This window comes from Antechinus flavipes, chromosome 3 (assembly GCF_016432865.1).
Source record: "Antechinus flavipes isolate AdamAnt ecotype Samford, QLD, Australia chromosome 3, AdamAnt_v2, whole genome shotgun sequence".
NCBI classification, from domain to species: domain Eukaryota; kingdom Metazoa; phylum Chordata; class Mammalia; order Dasyuromorphia; family Dasyuridae; genus Antechinus; species Antechinus flavipes.
This window is the reverse complement of record NC_067400.1, coordinates 161,476,342-161,485,745: the sequence shown is the minus strand read 5'-3', so window position 1 is coordinate 161,485,745 and position 9,404 is coordinate 161,476,342. Positions and strand designations below refer to the sequence as shown.

At 32.8% G+C, this 9,404-nt stretch overlaps 1 non-coding gene across 1 annotated transcript; it reads right to left on the bottom strand.

Moving 5' to 3' along the window:
- Positions 1-8,951: 8,951 nt before the first annotated feature.
- On the bottom strand, positions 8,952-9,076 carry LOC127558540 (U6atac minor spliceosomal RNA). The gene has a single exon (XR_007952916.1). It is a non-coding gene; the product is annotated as a U6atac minor spliceosomal RNA (small nuclear RNA).
- Between the last annotated feature and the right edge of the window lie 328 nt (positions 9,077-9,404).

The window sequence follows — 9,404 nt, the reverse complement described above, 5'->3', positions numbered from 1 at the left end:
GAACATTTTTTGGCAGAGGAATCACCTTATCAGGTCTTTGTCTAAGGATGATTTTGGCTGTATTTTGAAGGGAAGATTAGAAAGGAAAAAGGAATACAGATGGAAAACTATTATAAAAGGGTGGTGATAAGGTGATACATAAAATGTCATGTATGTAAAGGGCAATGCTGAGGGGAGAATGTAATAAGAGTTTAGTTTGTAATTGATTGGATATGAAAATTTCAGAATAGAGAAGTTAGAAGATGGGCAGCAGGGTTATCGATGTCATCACATTGTGATATTAAATGAAGAAAATTGAAGGAAAGGAAAAAACACAGGAGAGATTATTCAGTAAGAGAAAGGAATCACTATGTATAAATGAAGAAACTGAAACTCAGGTAGCCTACAATTTACCCGAGATCACACAACTAAAAATGTGGGAAAATGGGATTGAAACCCAAGTTTTCAGCCCCCAATTTTCTTGTTCTAGATTGAGATACATGCTTCATGTTTTCATTTACACAAAGAATAATAATGAAAATATGAGGTCAGAAAAGATACTAATTCTTCTTAGCTTCTTCTCAATATTTTCCTGCTTTTAGTTGCTTTTTTCCCCTTTTTCTTTTAAAAAATTTCCTGTCCTCATCTATCATGCCATGAATATCTTTACCATATAACTCAAATGCAAAATAAGTAATGATTTATGTATAATATACAGCACATAGGAGAAAGAACTTAAGATCATAAAAAAAATGCAGAAATTCAGAGACTCACAGTTGAAAAGGATCTCAAAGGCCAATTAGTCTACCTCTTTCCTTTGCAAACAGATTCAAGAACATTGACTTGCACAAAGTTGGACCAATAGTATCAGAATTAAGATTAGAAATTAGACCTGATTTGATCTTTTAAAATAATAAATGAGATGTTTATGACAGATTATTTAATCACCTTTTCCCCCTCAAAAATGGTTTAGTTTAAAGATTATTTTAATTTATTATTATTTTTATTTTCACAAACATTTACTAGTGTTCTCTCCTATAGTCCTCTATCTTCTTCTCCTATTGTATGATAACAATGACAAGAACAAAAGAAAAAAAAACTTTCTAAAGAGAAATTCATAGCCACAGCAAAACAGATTCCCCTATTGGTCATAAAGAAGTGCTAGTCTCATTCTACATTTAAAAATCATCACTTCTTTGGTAAGAGGTAAGTGTCATGTTTTATCTTCAATTATTTGAACTCAAAATTTATCATTGTATTGATCAGAGTTGAAAGTCTTCCAAAAATGTTTTTCTCTATAATATTGCTGTCATAATATGAATTGTTCTCAGTTCTTTTTTCCTTCATTTTCTACCTGCTCATAGAAATCTCTTTCCTTTGAAAGTATCCATCTTGTAATTTCTTATGACAAAATATTACATTATATTCAAATGCCACAATATGTTTATTCATTTCAAAGTAGATTACTATAGTCATTGACTATTTTGTTCTATGAACCTAACCTATTCCACTGATCAACTAGTCTATTTCTTAACTAGTACCAAATGGTTTTGATACTTCATAATATGGTTTTAGATCAGGTAGCTAGGTTACCTTAATTTACTTTTTTTTCCCTCTTCATTACATTACTATATTATAAATACAGTAGTATTTATTAAAAGAATTTATGGCATATTTGGTAACCATCTTGCCTTCAAAAGAAAATTGTTGCCATCGCAGACCAATCTGGCCAGCATCATATGCTATAAGTGACATACCACAGCTACCCTAATGTAGCTGTCCTTGCTAATATTTGTAGTCTGTTAGTACTATTATACTTTAAAAAAAAATCTCCCTAGAAACATAGGTTTTATTTTCTCCATATTCTGTAATATCTGTGCAATCTTGTACATAGTATGTGCTACATTCATATCGATTCTAATTTCACTGAAGAATTTGTCTACCAGTTTTCTTTTTGGACACAATAATTCCTGGTATTGAAGAAGAAGCTGAATTAGCAGAAGTACCTCTCTGCACAGAGAGGGGCTGCCACTAAGCATATGGCTACCTTAGTAAATGATCAGCATCATAAAAGAATGATGTTATTATGGAATGGAGCTAAAGAAAAGTCAGATCAAGGACAAATATACAAGCTTTTTGTTGTTGCTCAAAAAATTCTCTTAGGGCTGACATGCTACTTAAAATTTTCCTCAAACTGATAGGCAGGTTAGTATAAGAGCTAGAGAACTGGACTTGTAGAGAGAACCCCACCTTGAACATTTATTGATTATGTCATGTAGAAGGCTGGAACTCTGAAAAGGTGTACTTGAATCCGGAACAGCAGAGTACTTAAGGCTAAGTATCTACTCACTGTGAGGTAATGGTTCTATAAACATATACTTAGATAATATGGTGATGTGATGGTTCTCCTCAATATTGGCACCTCCTGAATGTGGTATGGTGAGATAATCGTAGAGAAGGATTGGAGGGAGACAGTCAGAGTCTCTCTGCCACAGCATGCTCAGCAGGGAAGACTTCAGGCTCCAGACTCCAGAGTCTAGGATCCATCTTTGATGAGCCATGTGGCTCCTTCATTTCTCCTCCTAAAGACCAAGGACTTTGATCCTGTCTCTGACTGATCCTGAGACCCTTCAAAGAACTAGCCTAGACATTATAATATGACCCTAGATAAATCACTTAATCACTCTCTGACTTATATATAGAATGGGAATAATAATTTTAACTTCCTTGTAGGGTTATTTTGAGGATCCAATGAGATCTATCTACCTATCTATCTATCTATCATCTATCTATTTATCCTATTCTATCTTAGTTCTTTGCAAACCTTAAAACTTTAATAACTATAAATGTTAGTGATTGAAGAATCTATGCTTTAATTGGAGTTGATAATTCTTACAAAGATTCTATTCACAAGCCCTCAATAACTAATTTTGAGTTGGATTTTGAGATTTTTTTTTGTGGCCAAAAATTTATCAGCCTACAGCAAAACTATAGAATAACTATCTCCAAACTTATGTATATAAACAAATTTTGTCATCAAACCTGTGGTAAAATGGGAAAAGCTCAGGAAGTAAGTTTAAATTTCAAATTTCATACTTGTTACCTGTATGGCTGAGCAAATCATTCAAACTCTTTGGACCTTGATTCTTTTTGCACTCTCCCTATATGGCTTGACTTTTAACCCCCTCTCCATCCTACCACATATTGACAATCTACTCTTGTTCACTCTGGACCCCTTATGAGACCAGGAACTCCAATCATGCTGGTTTCTTCAGTCTATTACTATATTTTTTACCTTTGCGCTTTCTTCTAGCACTTGCTAGCTCCCTTTTGTTTACTTCTCCCACTAGAACAAAGGCTGGCTGAGGCCAGGGACTCTCTTGTTTGCTTTTATTAGTATGCCCAGCACTTAGATTAAAACTTTAATAAAAGTATTTCCCTGATGCTGTCACTTGTGCTCTTTTTTTTCTCTTTTCCTTCCTCTCTCCCTCTCTTCTTCCCTCCCTCTTTCCCTTCTTTGCTTCCTTCCTCCCTCCATTCTTCCCTTGCTCCATCTCTACCTCTTTTCCTTCCTTCCTTCCTTCCTTCCTTCCTTTATTCCTTCCTTCCTTCCTTCTTCCTTCCTTCCTTCCTTCTTCCTTCCTTCCTTCTTCCTTCCTTCCTTCCTTCTTTCCTTCCCTTCCCCTCTCTCTTCCTCCCTCCCTTTTTTTCTTTCTTTTTCCTTTCTCTTCTTCAGATCCCTCTTTCCTTCCATTGTCATTATTTGTTAGAATTGCTGTTTTCCTCCTTTTTTTTTCCTTGTTCTTCATCTGTCTTTCTGTCAACCACCCCCCTCTCCTCCACCTCTGCTCTCCTATCTCTATGTGTGTATGTGTCTCCCTTTGTTTCCACAACAGTATGAAGGGATTGACCAAACTGAACTCTCAGTTCGGTTAGTGTGGTTCAAGCGAAGATTTATGATTTAGAAGCCTTTTTATTTTGATAGGATCTAACAGACTTTGGCTATTTCTGGCAAAAACCCAAAGCAGACTCCATGATGAAATGACTGTAAAAAGAGGAAATCATTGATCCTCAAAATATGTGTATCTCAAAGGTTTATATAGTTGTAGGTATATATGAACCCCCTTTCTCCCATACACAAATATAGGAATAAACTTAGTCTTGTGAAGCAAATTTAAACCTTACAAATTACAAAATTTTAAATTAGTTGGATCCCAAGCTTAAAATTACTTTAATTAAGATGACCAATGAAAAAACAATTTTACTTTTCTTTCACTCATAAAGTTATCTGTTAGTTTTTTTTTTTTTTCCCCCTGGAGACAAAAATCACGCTCTCCATTTCTAATATTTGATGAATCACATGTATTTGGAGCTAGGTTGTATAGGGGAAAAAACAGAAGAATGCTTCAATTATGTGATTTAAAAAAGAGAATAAACAAAATTTCTGAAATAACCCAGTGGATCTAAAATAATAATGATAGAATTGCCTTGATAATGTGGCTTGCAGAGTGATCTTTTTCCCTTTGGAGACAATCCAGCCTATTAAATGTGTGGTTGGCGTGTAGGGAGGACTGGCACCTCTGGTATGAGGGTTTGCCAAGTTCTTTTCAGGACTGTTCATCTACTTTTTGTGTCTATCTGTCACCCATCTTTCCAAGAATCTGTAGCATGCACAATCACACCTCAATAAAATTATCTTGGCAGATGAACTAAACAAATAGACCTCAAACTTATCAGTGAGTTAGGACCATGTCTGTCACTAGCATATGAAGATTTGCCCTGGTGGAACGGACACATGAGAACAATTTGTTTCAATGGCCACGAAAGCACCCAAAATAGGTATTTTGAAGTGTTTAGAGCTTGATCAGACATTGAAGATATCAAAGTCATTCATTGCTTCCTGGATTGCTGCTTGATTTTTCTCTTGCCACTGGGTTTCCATGATTCTCAAAGACAAAGTCAGTCCTCTGACTTTGCCTTATTTAAATCCAAATCAAATTCAAGTAAAGGAATAACCTCATGATATCATTAGTCCTCTTTGAAAACAAAATACAAATAATAATCGCCAATATATATTTGGTGTGATAGGGAAGGAAGGAAAGACATATCAGGAAGAGAAAAGAAGGAGCATTTTCTTTTTCAATTATTTTAGACATGTCTGATTCATGTCTGGTTCTTTGTGTTTCCATTTATTTTGTTTTGTTGGTTTTTGTTTTGTTTGTTGTGTTTTTGCAAAGATACTGGAATGGTTTGCCATTCCTTCTCCAGCTCATTTTGCAAATGAGGAAACTGAGACAAAGGGGATTAAATGATTTGCTCAGGATTATAGAGTTAGTAAGTATTTGAGGTCAGGTTTGAACCTATGAAAATGAATCTTCCTGACTTGAGGACCAGTACTCTATTTACTGTACCATCTAATTGCCCCTAGAAGGTTTAATAAAAATGAAAATAAAAGAAGCAACATTTAGTTCTTGCTGATGCCAGGCCTAGCATTTTATCAAATCTATCTACTTTCCCCCAAAAGAATGAGCTTACATTCAGAATAATCCATTCCAAAGCATTTATTAAATGTCTACTCTGTGTAAATCTATATCAGGTGCTAAAGATTAAAATAAAAATAAAGCATCCCCGCCCCTCCACCCCCCAAAAAATTATCCCTGGCCTGATAAACTTACATTCTTTTGGATTATGTCCATGGACATGAAGGAGGAAGTTAGTGGTACTAATTCTCAGGAAAGAGCTCATTCTACATGAGCTACTTCTTGACTTTAGACCTAGCCTGTGAGAAAATTAGAGAGATCCTAAGACCTTTCTTGTGTAAATTCTAGATTAGACCTTTATCTTTCCTTTGAACTAATTAAGTGCTTTGTTATCCCTGAACCTAGTAATTCTGAGTGGATTATTAGTGTCTAAGAAGTTTCAATTCTGAGCATGAAGACTATTTGTCTTTCCCCACTGTCCTATCCTTCTCTTTTCTTCTTTTTTACTTCCCACTTTACAGGAATATAAATTTGAATTTTTGTTAATGTTAAAACTCAGAAACTTTTGGAATTATTAAAAATATAATCCACATCAAACTGCTTTGTGTGATAGTTTGGATTTGGCTGAAATCAGGAATTAATAGAAATATAAAAAGAAAAGTGGATCTTCTGAGGTTTCCTGAACTAAAACAGCCTGGATCAAAATTAAACTTTTAAAATCTTTGAGAGGTTCATATGTTACACTGACTTCTAAAAAAAAAAAAAAAAAAAAAAAAAAATCTATGTTTTATTTTTATTTGTAAAGCAAAGAAAATAGTTCTCTCTTTGGCTTAAAAAATATTTGTTTTAAAGAAAATAGCTTAAAGATAAATTTGAGACTCAAATAACAACAACAAAAAAGTTAGAAAAGAATTCGTAAGGAATAAAGCAGCAGAAATTAAAAGAATAATAGCTACACTGGCTCTGGGATCCAACTGTTTGGGTCTAACCAGCTCTTTTCAAATCTTTTGAAGCTCATACATTATTCTGATCCCTAACACCCTATACACTTGACAAATTAACCAGAAAACTAGCAGGAGCTGAATGCCCTTATATTTGAATTGGTGAACAGTGAAAGGGCTTTCTGCCTCTGGCTAAGCCTTTTAATCAGGGCATCTCTTCAGTCTAGCATTTGACCCAGCCTAACAATCATTTGTTTTTTCCCACTGCTCTTGGAAGGGCCTGTGGCTTTAGGCAAAGAATGATATCTTCATCTTGCTTAGCATGTTTCATGCCAAAATGGTGCTCTTGCAGAAGCACCCCAAATGTGCTGGCAGCGTATGTGTAATAACAAGAAAGATAAAATAGTTTAAGAGGAGTTTCTGATAAACTATGAAAATACAAAATATAATTGCTATGAAATTGCTCACTTTTAAAAATGAAAGTAGTTCAAATAAAGTAATATCTTCCTTAAGAAAATAGAAATACTTAGGTTTAAATTCCATCTCTTCCAGCTTTATGAACTTTGGATAAATCATTTAAATTTTTTAAGATTCTCTTTTCTATAAAATGTGAATAATAATATCTGTATTACCCATCTCTGGAGTTGTTTTGCAGATCAATTAAGTAATGTATGTATGTAAATGTAATGATTATTATATACAAATTACGTTCCAGTTTTTCCAATGATTGTTTTTAATCAAGAACTACCCTAAGCAATTTATGTTCTTTGAATTAGCAAACATACTATTGAGTTTGATTGTTTCTGATTCTTGTTGATATATTTCTCTCTGTTGATCTTTATTTTTCTATTTTAAATCAATATCAGATTTTATTGTTGTTATAGTCAATACATTATAATATAGTTTGAGATAAAATTTAATAGTAGTCTATCTTCCTCCCTCCTTCCCCCCATGCTTTATTATTTTAAATAAACTTTTCATTCTTTTAGTTAAACTTCGTAATTTTTAGTTGGTCTTTTAAATAACTCCTTGGTAGTTTGATTGATAGAGCACTAAATTTACAAATAAATTTAGGTAACATTATCTTCTATCATTATTTTTATTTTGATAGATATAGTCATGAGCAAAGTCACATTTTATTTTTAATAAAGTGTTTTACTATTGTCTTCATAATACCATTAAGTATGGTTTAGAAGATTCATGATCAGATTTTTTTTGGATTTTTAAAACATTTCCATATTAGTCATATTGTGAAAGAAAACATAGAATTCCCCTCTACCAAAAAGAAAAAAAAAAAAAACCTCAAAAAAATAAAGTAAAAAGTAGTGCTTCAATTTATATTCAGACATCACTGGTTCTTTGTCTAGGAATGGATAGCATTTTCATCATAAGTCCTTCAAAGTAATCTTGGATCAGATCATTGTCTTACTGAGAATAGCTAAGACATTCATGGCTGATTTTACTATTTTGCTGTTACTTTGTACACAGTACATTTCACTTTTCACCAATTCATGTAAGTCTTTCCAGGTTTTTCTGAGTGCATTTTGCTCATCATTTTTAATAGCACAATAGTATTTCATCAAAAAAACATAGCACAATTTGTTCAACCATTGCTTAATTGATGGCCATCTTCCCAATTTCCAGCTCCCTAGCATCAGAAAAAAAAAAAAAAAGATACTATAAATATTGTGTGTATGTATATGTGCATATGTATACTTTGTATCATTTACTGTTTATTTTAAAATACCTTCATTGGTTTCTTTTAACTAAAGTACCATTTCTTAATGAAGAAATCTTTTACTTTACCCTATATGGTCATCATTCTTCTCCTATAACATCATTAGAACTTTTTATTCTAGTCAATTTTTCTCTGTGATCCAGCATATTAAATATTTTAACCCTTTTTTTTTTCAGGTTATTGCTCATAACCGGGGTGGGAGGGAACACTCTTTTAAGTTACATTACACAAATTCTCACTCTCATAAAAAAAATGATATTTCTACTTAGTATAGTTCTTTACACTTGTTATACTTAAATGTTTATAAAATTGAACTGAATGATTTTGAACTTCCTAAAAAACAATGTCTCATTTATGATTTGTCTTAATATGTATTCCATATAGGGATCATAAGTCAAAGTAACAATAGAGAGAAGCCCAATCTTTGAGTCAGAAGACTTTTCTGTGACACATACCATTTATACGGCTCTCAGAATCATTTGATTTCTTAGTGTCCCAGTCAAGCCTGTTTGACTCTTAAGTTATTGAAAAGTTGCCAATCTGAATAAGTGGACTAAGATCCTAAAATGAGAATTCTTATCACACACTTTACTGATACTCCTTCTGCTTCTACTGCTACATTACAATCAATACTACCAATATCACCACTGTTACCATCATATAATCATCATCACTATTACTATTCATACTGTTGTTGCTGTTGCTGCTACTTTAAAATACTAGTGATTCCTGGGACATTATTAAAACTCATGGTAGAAAAGACATATCACAATTAATGTCTAATTAATGTCAGGATTCTCTTTGTACAGAGTCAGAAGAATGGTTACATGCCATAGAGTAGGTGACAATGCCTTATGTGTATATGTGCTGTAAAGGCCAGAAAACTTCTTCCATTCTTACCCAGGAGAGTGCTACCATTCTTTTCTCCTATAAAACACCAAAAAATGACATTGTTTAAATGGCAGTTAGTTTAGGACAAGTCAATTAAAAAAAAAAAAAAAACTTTTTCCATTTACCAAATCTGTTAGTAATGATATTTGGAACATAAGGGATGGCTTTAGAAGTTGTCACTAGCATTATTCTATTTTTTTTAATATATAGTTGAAAAATAAAGATCAAAGGAATTAAAGTTTTGTACTATACATAATTTTTATGTATTTGATTTTGAATATTTTAAATCAGTATAATAATTGTTACTGAAGACAGATTTCATCCTATATAGCTATATCTCTTTAAATCCTAAATGACATAAAACATAGATCTTAT